A 13,235-nucleotide genomic window follows, 5' to 3' on the forward strand; every position below is an offset into this window, starting at 1 on the left:
TGTAACAGTGCAGGTTTTATGCCTCAATTCAATTGGAAATGCTGTGTAGAACCAAATTCAAGTGAAATCAAGTGAATGTCATGCCTAATTTTCAAATTTGCCTTTTCCCTCCAATTTTCAAATGAAATTCAATTGAAAATGCCAAATTTTTGTGAGCAAAATGCATGGCCTATGATGTGTAATATGGATAGCACATGACAAGAGAAGAATGTGGCAAAAAATCCCACTCCATTTGGCCTTTTGGTTCAAAAGTTATGCACTTGTGAAGTTCAAATTTTATTGGCAAAGATTGATCCATAACTTCTCAAACACACATGAGAAATGGATGTTCTTGGACTTTTTGGAAAGGTGAGAGCAAGATCTACAACTTTCATGTTGGACAAAATTTCATTTGAAGCATTTTTGGACATGTAATCTTAAGGAGAAAACCTTTCCATTTCTGGCAATTTTGAATTACAAGTCACTTTCTATTTTTGGAAAGTTTTCATCTGACTTTATTTTCTTCATTGTTGATGTTTGAAATGTCAAATGAAACTTGTTTGGACATGAATGAAGTGTCTCTAACTCTCTCCCACCTCCAAATCCATCAGTTGACCTTTGGTTGACTTTTGTTGACTGACAGATGAATTGGCTATGCATAGATGATCTTGAGCCTCAAACTCCTGATGAAATGGCTCAACCATGAAACCCTAGCTTCCATAAGCTCAATGAAACCATATGATGATTTCTCATCTCAATGAAGACCTCATCTCCTTAACAAGCCCTGATTGGCACAATTCAACTGATTAGGGTTGACCAGAGGTCAAAACCCTAATCTCAAGGAACTGATCATGAATAAGGAATCCTATGGTGATGATAAGACCATGATTATGATGATGTACCATTTCAACCAAGATGATGATCAATCTCCTTGAGGAACCAAGAAACCCTAATTTAAAGCACACACCCTCAGATGGCTAGTGATCAATTCAATGAGACCCTCAGCTTGAATCTCTTAACATCCTTATCTTCTAATCAAGACCTAAGAGGATGACTTGCTCAATGTTGCCACATGATATGCAAAGATGCAATGACTAATGTCCTAAGAATGAAATGCAATATGTTAAGCTAGTCCCAAGAGAGGAGGGCAAATTTTGAGGTGTTACAATAGCCTCCTTCTCTCCTCGAACGACATAATTTCATGTCTCTCAGAAATTTTAGGTTAATTGTGCGGGGAGGTAAGGGGTCTAGGGTAGCCATCTCATTGTTTAGGTTAAACACCCGAGCAATAGATGTAATCAATCCACCAAAAGAAATCGGTCCCGCTTTATTCAAAGTTAAAGTCATATGAGCAAGCATGAACGGGATCGAATTAATACGTCTATTTGTGAGGCTTCCTTGTAAAAATAGAAGCTCTCTAGCATTAACCTTATTTGGATTCTCCCGGCCAAAGATAGTGCATGCCAACAGATATGGAAAAACTCTGATGGTCGGGTTATGGATAGTTGAGGCAAGAACTCCTTCAAAAGAGTTTATGGAAGTGTTTGATAAACGCTCCCAGAAGGAAAATACCTCAACAGACCATTCGGAATCCAAAGGGGCCTCACAAATAACACCGTCCCCATGAGGGATTCCTAACAAGCTGGCTAGTTCGTCGGTACTGAATTGGTATTCAACAGCAAACATTCTAAATTTGATAGTACCAACTGTGCTAGTAGTGTTAGGGTTGACAATATAAATTAAGGAACTCAAAAATTCAATTGTCAACCGCTCATAGGTAGGTTCTTTATTGGAAAAGAAATTATGCAAACCTAAATTATCTAATAAATGAAATATGCTATGATAGATACCTAAAGTGTAGAGACAGTTTTCGTCAACATACCTTGTCCGGAGGATTTCCCGATTTTGCAACCGTTCAATAATTTTTCTTTGTCTATCCTCCGGTTTCCCTCCTCGAAGAATGAATCCGTCAAACTCCATTTGAAAGCTCTTGAGAAGTGATGAAGAAGATGAAGTGGTTTGTGAAAAGGTTGGATTTTTACAAAATCCGACGGATGAAATCGAAAATGGAAATTGGAATAATGATTTGTATGGTGTGGTGGTTAGAAAAGTATGAGCTTTTTGTGGGTTCAAGGATGTTTTTCCAAGGTGAAAAAATGAGTTTGGAAGGTTGTAAGTTGCAAAAATGGTGAAGAAAGGGGTTCTGCCCCGACCTTTTACAGACGCTGTGGCGGGCGCCACAGGGTCTATGGCGGACGCCACAAGGCAAAATCTGGCTGGGCCGGATTTTGGTCCTTTGGCTTGGGCTTCTCTTCTCTTTTGGCTTTGAGGGGTCCGGATAGCATTTGTCTTGTGATTTTCCTAGTATCTTTGACTTGCATAATTTTATAAAAGTAAAAACAAAAAATAAAAATGAAACAAAAATTAAATATTAGACTAATAAATAAATAAATAACTGAAAAATAAAAATGCAAATAAAACGAAAAATAAGACATATATAGATAAAAGTAGAAATACTAATGTATAGATGTAGATTATATAATATTCCAAATGTGATAAAATAAGATGAGTTCTGTAAATACTAGAAATATAAAAAAGAGATAAAATAAGATGAAATAGTGAGATCATATAGTGAGGGTGTCATCTTCCTGAGAGGAACCACGGAGCATGGCTACCTCCTGCTTGAGTTGTGCGATCTTCTGATATAGACAGTCGGCTTCAGTAGCATGGGTGAGATCAGACACTCCCATTTGTAAAGTGAGGTCAGCCACCTCCTGTCTAAGCGCTGCGATCTCTCTACGACACTCAACAATCTGAGTGCGGATATCGGGTGTCTGCAATGAAATATTATTAGAGAAAACAGTGATTCTGGGAGATGGTGGTGTAGGCGTGTATTCAGCAATGAGTGGTGATCTTGGTTCCTCGACGGTCTCTCCCTGGCCTTCCAGAGCATAACTCCAATTCGCTGGATCATGCACATTGGTCATCATAGGGTCTGGCAGTGTGAAGTAATGGATAGCCTCGCTGTCGACTAGCAGTCGGAACTGACGTGGGTGGAAAGAGGCTCTCCTCATCAACCCTCTGGTCAAACAGAAGTCGATGTCCATGGTAGTGTACCCACAGTAGGTCCGAAGATGTCACAGCTTGCGAGACAGACCTAAAGCGACAACAATCTATGTGATGATTCCGCCAACATGGATGACTCCTTCGGTAGATCTGGAGATACCGCTGAGACTGTATAACAAGAAGTTCCCACATGCGACTGGGCAAGACTGGGATGCACAAAATAATAGGAAGATCTCCTCTTCACTCAGTAGTGTCTCTGCATCCGGCTTTCCCAGGAAGGAATGTGCTAATATCATCTGAAAATATCTGAAGGCGGGGTTATGTATGACATGAGACAGCTGCATAGATGGATCCTGACTTCCGCCACCTGATATATCACTCCAAAACTTCTCAACCTCCTTACCCAGGAAATATCCCATAGGTGTCTCCGGGATAGCATCAGGAGTAGTCTGGAAACCCAATAAGTCGCCGAACTCTTTCTGACTGAAGGAGTACTCAACTCCGAAAAGCCTGAAGGTAGCATACCCATCTGGTCCAGAGTATGGGTCATAGTCGAATGAACTCAGGAACTCCAAAGTCAGGTTCCTGTAGGTGTTACTCAAGTCATCTGCAAACTCGTCCCAGTGAAGCTGGTGGCTAAGGAATCGAATACTCGGCTCGATACCCAGTGCCTCCATACAGTGCTGATCAGGATAACATGTGGGTGCCATAGGGCGCTGATACAAAGCGATGTAGCGCTCCCTCTGAGCATTATCTCTATAGGCCACATGCATGTCATCGAAATCCTGCATCCTGTAAAAGTTAAGAAAGTGATCCTGAAAATACAAACCATTCAAATCTTAGTCTCAATGCAAAATATGATAAAATAAAATAAAAATAAATAAATGCGAAAAAGTAAAATGAAAGAAAAACCATGGGTTGCCTCCCACGCAGCGCTTGTTTAACGTCAATAGCTTGACAATTAGAATTTATACACCTGTAGTAGTAGGAATCGATGGATCAATCAGGGTGTGGCTTGAGTAGTATGCTGGAATGTCTCCTCCTTCGTAGAGCTTCAGTCTTTGTCCATTTACAATGAATGGACTACAGGTATCGTTCTTGATTTCTACGGCTCCGGATCTCAGAATTTTGGATACTTCGAAAGGACCAGTCCATCTTGAACGTAGCTTTCCAGGGAAGAGTCGTAACCTAGAGTTAAAAAGGAGAACAGGATCGCCCATATTGAAATTTTTCTTTACTATTCTTTTGTCGTGATAGGCTTTTGTCCTCTCTTTATATATTTTTGCATTCTCATAGGTAGATTGCCTAAGTTCTTCTAGTTTATGAATGTCTAGGGTACGCTTTTCTCAAGTGGCTAAGTAGTCTAAATTCAAAGTTTTAATAGCCCAATAGGCTTTATGCTCTAATTCGAATGGTAAGTGACATGATTTTCCATAGACAAGTTGATAAGGAGTAGTTCCTATAGGGGTTTTCAAAGCGGTTCTATAGGCCCATAATGCTTCTTGAAGCTTCTGAGACCAGTCTCTCCTAGAAATAGAAACAGTTTTCTCTAGGATTTGTTTTATCTCCCTATTAGATACTTCTACTTGGCCACTAGTTTGTGGATGGTATGGTGTTGCTACTCTATGCCTAACTCCATATTTTCTTAAAAGTTTGTCAAATATTCTCGATATAAAGTGTGATCCTCCATCGCTTATGACTAAACGTGGTGTTCCAAATCTAGGGAATATATAGTTTTTAAATAGTTTGATTACTACCCTAGTGTCGTTTGTGGGTGCGGCTATAGCTTCAATCCACTTAGACACATAGTCTACAGCTACTAAGATATACCTGTTTCCTAAGGATGGTGGAAAAGGTCCCATGAAATCTATACCCCATACGTCAAAGAGTTCTACTTCCTGAATGTTTCTTAGAGGCATTTCATCACGTCTTGAAATGTTTCCAGTGCGTTGGCATCTATTACATTTGACAATGCAAGCATAGACATCACGCCACATGGTAGGCCAAAATAGGCCAGCTTGAAGAATCTTGGCGTACGTCTTAGAGGTGTTCGCATGTCCACCATAAGGTGCAGAATGACAATGCTCGATAATACTATTTACCTCTTCTTCTGGAACGCAACGGCGAAAAATGCCATCTTTACCCCTTTTGAAAAGGAGTGGTTCGTCCCAATAGAAGTTTCTCACATCGTGGAAGAATTTCTTCTTGCGGTGGTAGTCAAGATCAGGGGGTACTATATCAGCAGCTAGGTAATTTACGAAATCTGCATACCAGGGTACGTTACTTATTGCTAAGGAATTTTGAGGGTGCTCATAAGGATCTAGGTTATTATCTTCAATGATTTCTACTCTAGCGATCAGTCTATCATAGGCAAAATCATCATTTATGGGTACTGGTTCTGGTTTTAGATGTTCTAACCTAGAAAGGTGATCGGCTACTACATTTTCAGTTCCCTTTTTATCTCTTATGTCTAAATCAAACTCTTGTAGTAATAGAATCCATCGGAGTAACCTGGGCTTGGCATCTTTTTTACTTAATAGGTAATGGATGGCAGCATGATCGGTGTAAACTATAATTTTTGCTCCTACTAGATAAGATCTAAATTTGTCTATAGCGAAAACTACAACGAGTAATTCTTTTTTAGTTGTTGCGTAGTTAAGTTGGGCAGCATCTAGGGTTCTATTGGCATAATAAATGGCATGTAATTTTTTATCTTTCCTTTGTCCTAGAACGGCTCCAACTGCATAATCACTAGTATCGCACATTATCTCAAAAGGTTCCGACCAGTCGGGCGGTTTCATAATGGGTGCCGATACTAACGCTTGTTTTAAAAGATTAAATGCGTCATTACATTTTTCATCGAAAATGAATTCAACATCTTTCATTAAAAGTCCAGTTAAAGGTTTAGTTATTTTGGAGAAGTCCTTAATAAACCGCCGGTAGAATCCAGCGTGTCCAAGAAAGCTTCGAACTTCTCTGATGGTTTTTGGGGGTTTTAGGTTTTCTATAACTTCTATTTTAGCTTTATCTACCTCTATACCTTTTTTAGAAACTATATGTCCTAAAACTATTCCTTCGGTTACCATGAAATGACATTTTTCCCAATTTAGCACGAGGTTCACCTCCACGCATCTCTCCAGGATTTTCTCAAGGTTAGCAAGACAATTACGGAAATCAAATCCGCAAACCGAGAAATCATCCATAAACACTTCCATAATACCATCTAGGTAATCTGCAAAGATTGACATCATGCAGCGTTGGAAAGTAGATGGGGCATTACAGAGGCATTACAGAGGCCGAACGACATTCGTCTGTAGGCAAAAGTTCCATAAGGGCATCTAAAGGTAGTTTTTTCTTGATCTTCGGGGTGGATAGGTATTTGGAAGAATCCAGAGTATCCATCTAGATAGTAGAAGTAAGAGTGTCTGGCTAGACGCTCCAACATCTGGTCTATAAATGGTAAAGGGAAATGATTCTTCCTAGTTGCTTTATTTAATTTTCTATAATCTATACACATCCTCCATCCTCCTTCTAAACGTTTTGCTACATGTTCGTCTTTATCGTTTTGCACGACTGTGATGCCTCCCTTTTTAGGTACTACATGCACAGGGCTCACCCACTTACTATCCGAGATCTGGTAGATGATACCTGCCTCAAGTAACTTAAGAACTTCCTTTTTAACAACATCAATCATTATAGGGTTTATTCTTCTCTGATGTTCCCTAGAGGGTTTTGAATCTTCTTCTAGTGAAATCCGATGCATGCATACGGATGGACTTATACCTTTCAGGTCAGAGATATTATATCCTAAGGCTGAGGGATATCTTCGTAAAACATCTAAAAGTTGGTTCGTTTCCTTTTGGCTCAAAGCAGCACTGACTATAACTGGACGGTTCATCTTTTCATCGAGGAACTCGTATCTCAGGTTCTTAGGTAGTTCCTTAAGTTCTAAGGCTGGTTTCTTAGGGCATGGCATAGGATCTGGGGTAAGGGATAAACATTCGTAAAGGTTATCATCGATGTAGGGTTTCTTAAAGTCATCATCTTCTCTTATGAGAGTTGATGGTAACTTAATTGTTTTTATAATTTCTTTTTGTTCTAATTCTCTAACACATTCATCAATGATATCTAAGGCATAACACGAGTCTCCCATCACAGGGGCCATAAGAAATTTCGAAAGTATAAATTCTATTTACTTGTCACCTACCTCAAATGTCAACTTTCCTTTCTTGACATCTATTATGGCTCCTGCAGTCGATAAGAATGGTCTACCTAGAAGGATTGGTATATCATTGTCCTCTTTGATGTCCATGACAACAAAATCAGTAGGGATAAATAACTGACCTATCCTAACAGGAACATCTTCTAAAATGCCTATCGGATATTTAACAGATCTATCGGCTAACTGAAGTGACGTCTTAGTGGGCTGTAATTCTCCTAAGTTTAACCTCTCACAAACTGCTAAAGGCATTAGGCTCACACTAGCTCCTAAGTCTAGAAAAGCTTTTTCGATGACATGATTACCCAAAAGGCAAGGAATGGAGAAATTTCCAGGATCTTTATCTTTCTTTGCTAATTTGTCCTCAGAAATAGCATTACATTCCAAAGGCTTCGGATCGTCAAGTTTACGTTTGTTGGTAAGGATGTCTTTGAGAAACTTTGCATAAGAAGGTATTTGGGTGATGGCTTATGTGAAAGGGATTTCTACATGAAGTTTTTCTATAACTTTAATAAATTTTTGATACTGTTTATTGATCTGGGTTTGTTTGAGTCTTTGCGGATATGGTATAGGTGGTTTATATGGCGGGGGTGGTACGTAAGTTTTATCTTTAGGTTCTTCTCCTTTTTCTCGACCTTCCTGGTTTTCAGGTTCCTCTTGTTCCTTTACTTCGTCCGGGGGCTTGGTACATTCCTTAGAAGTTTCGGGTTCACTCAATCTAGGGTTTGGTGGCTCATCATAAGCGTTCCCACTTCGTAGGGTAATGGCATTGGCTTGTCCTCTCGGATTTTGTTGAGGTTGTCCAGGGAATTGTCCTCCAGGAGTAGTCTGAGGGGCTTGGTTTAAAGCTACCTGAGAGATCTGGGTTTCAAGCATCTTGGTATGAGTAACTATTTGGTTAACCTTGGTTCCTAACTGAGTAATCAATTCGTTAACATGAATGTTTTGGTTCATGAACTCCTTGTTTTGTTGGGTTTGAGCGGTGATAAAATTTTCCATAATTTTCTCAAGGCTCGGCTTTGATGGTACAGGTTGCATAGGTTGATTTGATCTTGGGGCTTGATAACTAGGTCTCGGGGGTGCATTATTTTGAATAGGGTTATTGTTTTTATAGGAGAAGTTCGGGTGATTCCTCCATCCAGGGTTATAGGTATTCGAGTATGGGTTTCCTTGGGTGTAGTTTACTTGCTCAGAGTGGGTTTCGTTTAATAGACTGCATTCTGCAGATTGGTGTCATTTGGTTCCACATATCTCACAATCCGACGAAACTGCGGCTACAGTATTCGGGTTTATGCACATATGCTCGACTTTGAGGGCTAATGCGTCCATTTTAGCTTGCATCATGTCTATAGAGCTTAGTTCATGCACTCCTCCTTGGGCTTCCTTCTTCTCAACTGTCGCTCGTTCGACTCCCCATGATTGATGGTTTTGAGCCATATCTTCGATGAGGGCACTAGCTTCAGGATAAGGTTTGTTCATCAGAGCACCACCTGTCGATGGTCATCTTTGTGTTGTAATGAAGTCCATTATAGAAGGTTTGAATGATTAACCAATTTTCTAAACCATGATGTGAGCATGCTCGTAACAACTCTTTATATCTCTCCCAAGCTTCGAACAACGATTCTCCTTGGTTTTGGGTAAATCTAGTTATATGGTTTCGAAGAACGGCGGTCTTACTCGGGGGAAAGTATCTAGCAAGAAAAACTCTTCTAAGGTTATCCCAAGTCGTAATGGAATTGGGTGGAAGGGAATCTAACCATGATAGGGCTTTATCTCTGAGGGAAAAAGGAAATAATCTTAAACGTATTGCCTCGGGAGAACCTCCATTGGTTTTAAAAGTGTCTGCTAATTGAAGAAATATTTTTAAATGTTGGTTTGGGTTCTCAGTAGCGAGACCTGCGAATTGTCTCTGTTGCACTAGTTGCAACGGGGATGGTTTAAGTTCAAAATTATTAGCTGGGATGGTTGGGTTTACTATACTAGAACTAGGTTCTTCATTATATGGTTGAGCGAAGTCCTTAAGAGGTCTTTGGTTTTGATCTTCGGCCATAACTCTCTTAATTTTATGAAAGAATAAACGTGCGCGAGCGTAATGTTCAGGTTCCGCCAGAGGGTATACTAAGCTTAAACTTCCGGTGCTGCGAGTTCTTCCCATTGACCGGCGGGAAATAGCCTAAGTCTAAACGATATAACAACAGGAAAATGAAATTTGACGAAATTGGTCCCCGACAACGGCGCCAAAAACTTAATGCGGTTTGTTTCGCAAGTATACGAACGCGTCAGAATAATATAAAAGATTGTCGAATCCACAGAGACCAAGTGTCAATCTATCGTTATCTATTGTTATGGTGTTTATCAAAGGCAATCGAAATAGGGGTTTTTGGAGTGTGCAATAAAAAGTAAAGTGTTGAAATAAATTTAATTAATAAAGACAGGGTCGAATGTAATTCACGTAATCAATTGATAATCCAAGTACTTGCTAATAGAACTACTTATGGGCAGTGTTTCCTACTTTGAAAAGAACTAATTTAACAGGAACTGTCGCTTTCGCGTATTCAGAACTGAGTTGTACTCCCTAATCAAACCCTCTTATTGTCACTTATAAAAAGGCGCGCATTGTGTTAGAGTAGTAAACCTATTTTTAAGAAATATAGTATCTTGACTAAGTTGAAAAGTATTATAACCTGGATTTCTTAACCAAAAGAGGTTCTCACGAACCAGACTCTAAACTTATAAACGCGTCTGAAAATAGTTTTAAAATCTCTTTTCTTCTTAATGTTAAAATCTCTTAATGAATTAGACAAAGCGCTTTCGCTGTTTTTGAAATAGTTAAAAACAATTAAGTTTAAAAAGACGTTGGACGGCTTTTGATCTTACCCAACGGAATTGAAGTGCGGAAAAACTTAAGTTGAAAGTTAAAATAGCCCTTAAGTGTTTCTACGAACAATTGTACGGATTACTGGTTCAATTACGATCCTTACATTCTAACCTTATAAGTTTAGTTAGACATGGTAAAGTAAAAGTGCATTAAAATAAATAAAAGTAGTGCGAGTGCGAGAAATAAATAAAAAGTAAAGCGAGTGCGAGAAATAAATAATTTAAAGCGAGTGCAGGAAATAAATAAAGTAAAGCGAGTGCGGGAAATAAATAAAGTAAAGCGAGTGCGGGAAATAAATAAAGTAAAGCGAGTGCGGAAAATAAATAAAGTAAAGCGAGTGCGGAAAATAAATAAAGTAAAGCGAGTGCAGAAAAATAAATAAGATAAAGACAAGTAATAAAAACCTGCTCCAATCGGAGGGTTGAATAAATTGCAAAGCGGAAATGAAAATGGCGGCAGGATTAACTTCCTTCCAAAGTGCTCCAAACTCGATTACAGACTCTATCACAGACTCGATTACACAATTGTGGTAACACTCCAATGCGAAGCGATTACCACTTTATAATACTGAATATATGCCTAAGTAAAACAAAGTTGCTCTGAGTTTGCCTCTGCTCTAAGTTTGGATGATTGTAAAAGTGATTTCGAGTTTCTATTTATAAGCAAGTAAAAAGATGGAAATGACAAGGATGCCCTTCAACTTGAAAATGGGAGGGAAAAACTTTCCTCTTGTGGTGCCCGCCACAAGGCCATGGCGCCCGCCACAAGCACAAAATGAGGCGCCTTAGTGGAAGTAGTGGGGAACGTGGAAGTTAAGGGAAGTTGAGCTTGGACACGTCATGGCAGGGTCTATTGTGCCAGCCATGGGGTAGGCCACAAGTACAAAATGCTGAATTTTAGGGTTTTTGGCTCTTTTTCGCTCCTTTTCTCGATCGGGGCTCCGATTAAAGTAAAAACCTGAAAACAAAGGAAAACATAGCAATAACACAACAAAATGATAATAAAACAACTAGAATGCATGTGAAATCGGAGTCGAAAATACGGTAAATTTTAGTGTTATCAGCTAGCTGCTACGAATGAAGGCTTTGAGTGAGTGTGTGTGTGTGTGTGTGTATGTGTGTGTGTGTGTGTGTGTGTGTGAGAGAGAGAGAGAGAGAGAGAGAGAGAGAGAGAGAGAAACTAAATTTTATCAAGTGAAATGCTTCTGCACAAGGGTTCTATTTATAGAACCACTTATGTGAGATGCAAGCTAAAAAGCCCACTTAAGTGTATATGACTCATATCTTATGGTATACCGAAAATCACTTAAGCGTGTGGTACCTTACCAAATTTTGTATTCTACTTAAGTGCATCGTACCTTAAGATGTTCTATAATTCACTTAAGTGCACCATACCTTACGGTGTTCCTTATTTACTCTATCTTTCATCAATCTGTCCTTTTGTGTGTGACCCTATAGGTTTTTGCGATATTGACAATTATATTAAATCACGTATTTAACATAATAAATAGTGAGCCAAGACACAAAAATGTCATGTGATCTGACAAATCCCTTTTTGTGATAATACTTGTGTGTACAATTACCATTTTTGCCCTTATGTATATATTGAACACAAGGCATAAACCATGTCATCCTTGTCCAGTTCAATATTGAGCCCTTAGACATTTATCCTGTTACGCAGGATGGGAAAATTCCATATAGGTCACTCAAGTCCCTCAGCATGCTTCGTGGAGTATCCATCAACAGTCTATACGGTCATCCAGTTATGGACAATGTTTGATCAGCAATAAATCACTCAACTCTACATTTATGATCCATAGTGGTTTCAGGTTGAATTGTGGTATACACCACTATCACCATGAGAATAACTTATGACACTTTGCATAACATTCTATATAGTATTCTCATAGCGGGTCAATCTAGTATAAATATTACTCATAATATTCATACATATGTTTAAGACTTGATAACTCCTTATCCATGACTCATGAGATGTGATCATCAGTATATATACATAATAGTCTTAATGCTTTAATGTTATCCCACTTCAAAACAAAGCTCGACTACATATACTTTAAGAATAATGTCCTTATGTTTAATGAGATCTCATAATTAAGTCACACTTGATACATTAAATGGACTAGCTATTCTAGCGACCTTATTAAACAAACATAATAAAGAAAAAACTTTTATTAATAATAAATAATTCGATACAAGTACCAAAAGTATTGACCTATAGGGCTTACACCAACAATCTCCCACTAGCACTAGAGCCAATCAGGCATACCCTTAATACCCATAAATCTAGTATGACCATCATACTTCTGCTATGCAAGAGGCTTTGTCAGTGGGTCAACAATATTGTCAAGTGTAGGTACTCAGCATATTTTCACATCTCCTCTATCTATCATCTCTCGAATGAGGTGATAACGCCTAAGTAGGTGTTTGGATCATTGGTGAGATCGAGGCTCCTTAGCTTGTGAGATAGCATCATTGTTATCACAATAGAGATCAATGGGATCCACAATGCTAGGATATATGTCAAGTTCACTAATGAAATTTTTTATCCAAACAACTTCCTTTGCTACACTTGAGGAAGCAATATACCCGGCCTTGATTGTAGAATCAACATTTGAATCTTACTTTGAACTTTTCCAGCTCACAATACCACTGTTTGAGCAGAACACATAACCAGATTGCGATCTAAAGTCATCCTTATCTATCTGGAAGCTAACATCGGTGTATCCAATTACATCAAGATCTTCCTGACCTCCGTATATCAAGAATGAGTCCTTAGTCCTTCCCAAATACTTAAGGATATTCTTGACAGCTACCAAATGAGCATCACCGGGATCAGATTGGTACCTACTTGTTGCACTTAAAGCATACGAGACATCTGGTAGAGTACATAACATGGCATACATGATGGATCCTATTGAAGATGCACATGGAATCTTATTCATGTGATCCCTTTCTTCCTTAGTTGAAGGGGATTGTGTTTTTGATAGACACGGGCCATGTTGCATAGGCATGAATCCTTTCTTGGAATCATGCATATTAAAGTGTCTCGGCACTTTGTCTATGTATGTACTCT

At 38.9% G+C, this 13,235-nt stretch overlaps 1 non-coding gene across 1 annotated transcript; it reads left to right on the plus strand.

Annotated features, from left to right (window-relative positions):
- The first annotated feature begins 8,823 nt into the window (after positions 1-8,823).
- On the plus strand, positions 8,824-8,930 carry LOC127098930 (small nucleolar RNA R71). The gene has a single exon (XR_007793613.1). It is a non-coding gene; the product is annotated as a small nucleolar RNA R71 (small nucleolar RNA).
- Positions 8,931-13,235: the final 4,305 nt, after the last annotated feature.

This window comes from Lathyrus oleraceus, chromosome 6 (genome assembly GCF_024323335.1).
Source record: "Lathyrus oleraceus cultivar Zhongwan6 chromosome 6, CAAS_Psat_ZW6_1.0, whole genome shotgun sequence".
In the NCBI taxonomy this organism is placed as follows: domain Eukaryota; kingdom Viridiplantae; phylum Streptophyta; class Magnoliopsida; order Fabales; family Fabaceae; genus Lathyrus; species Lathyrus oleraceus.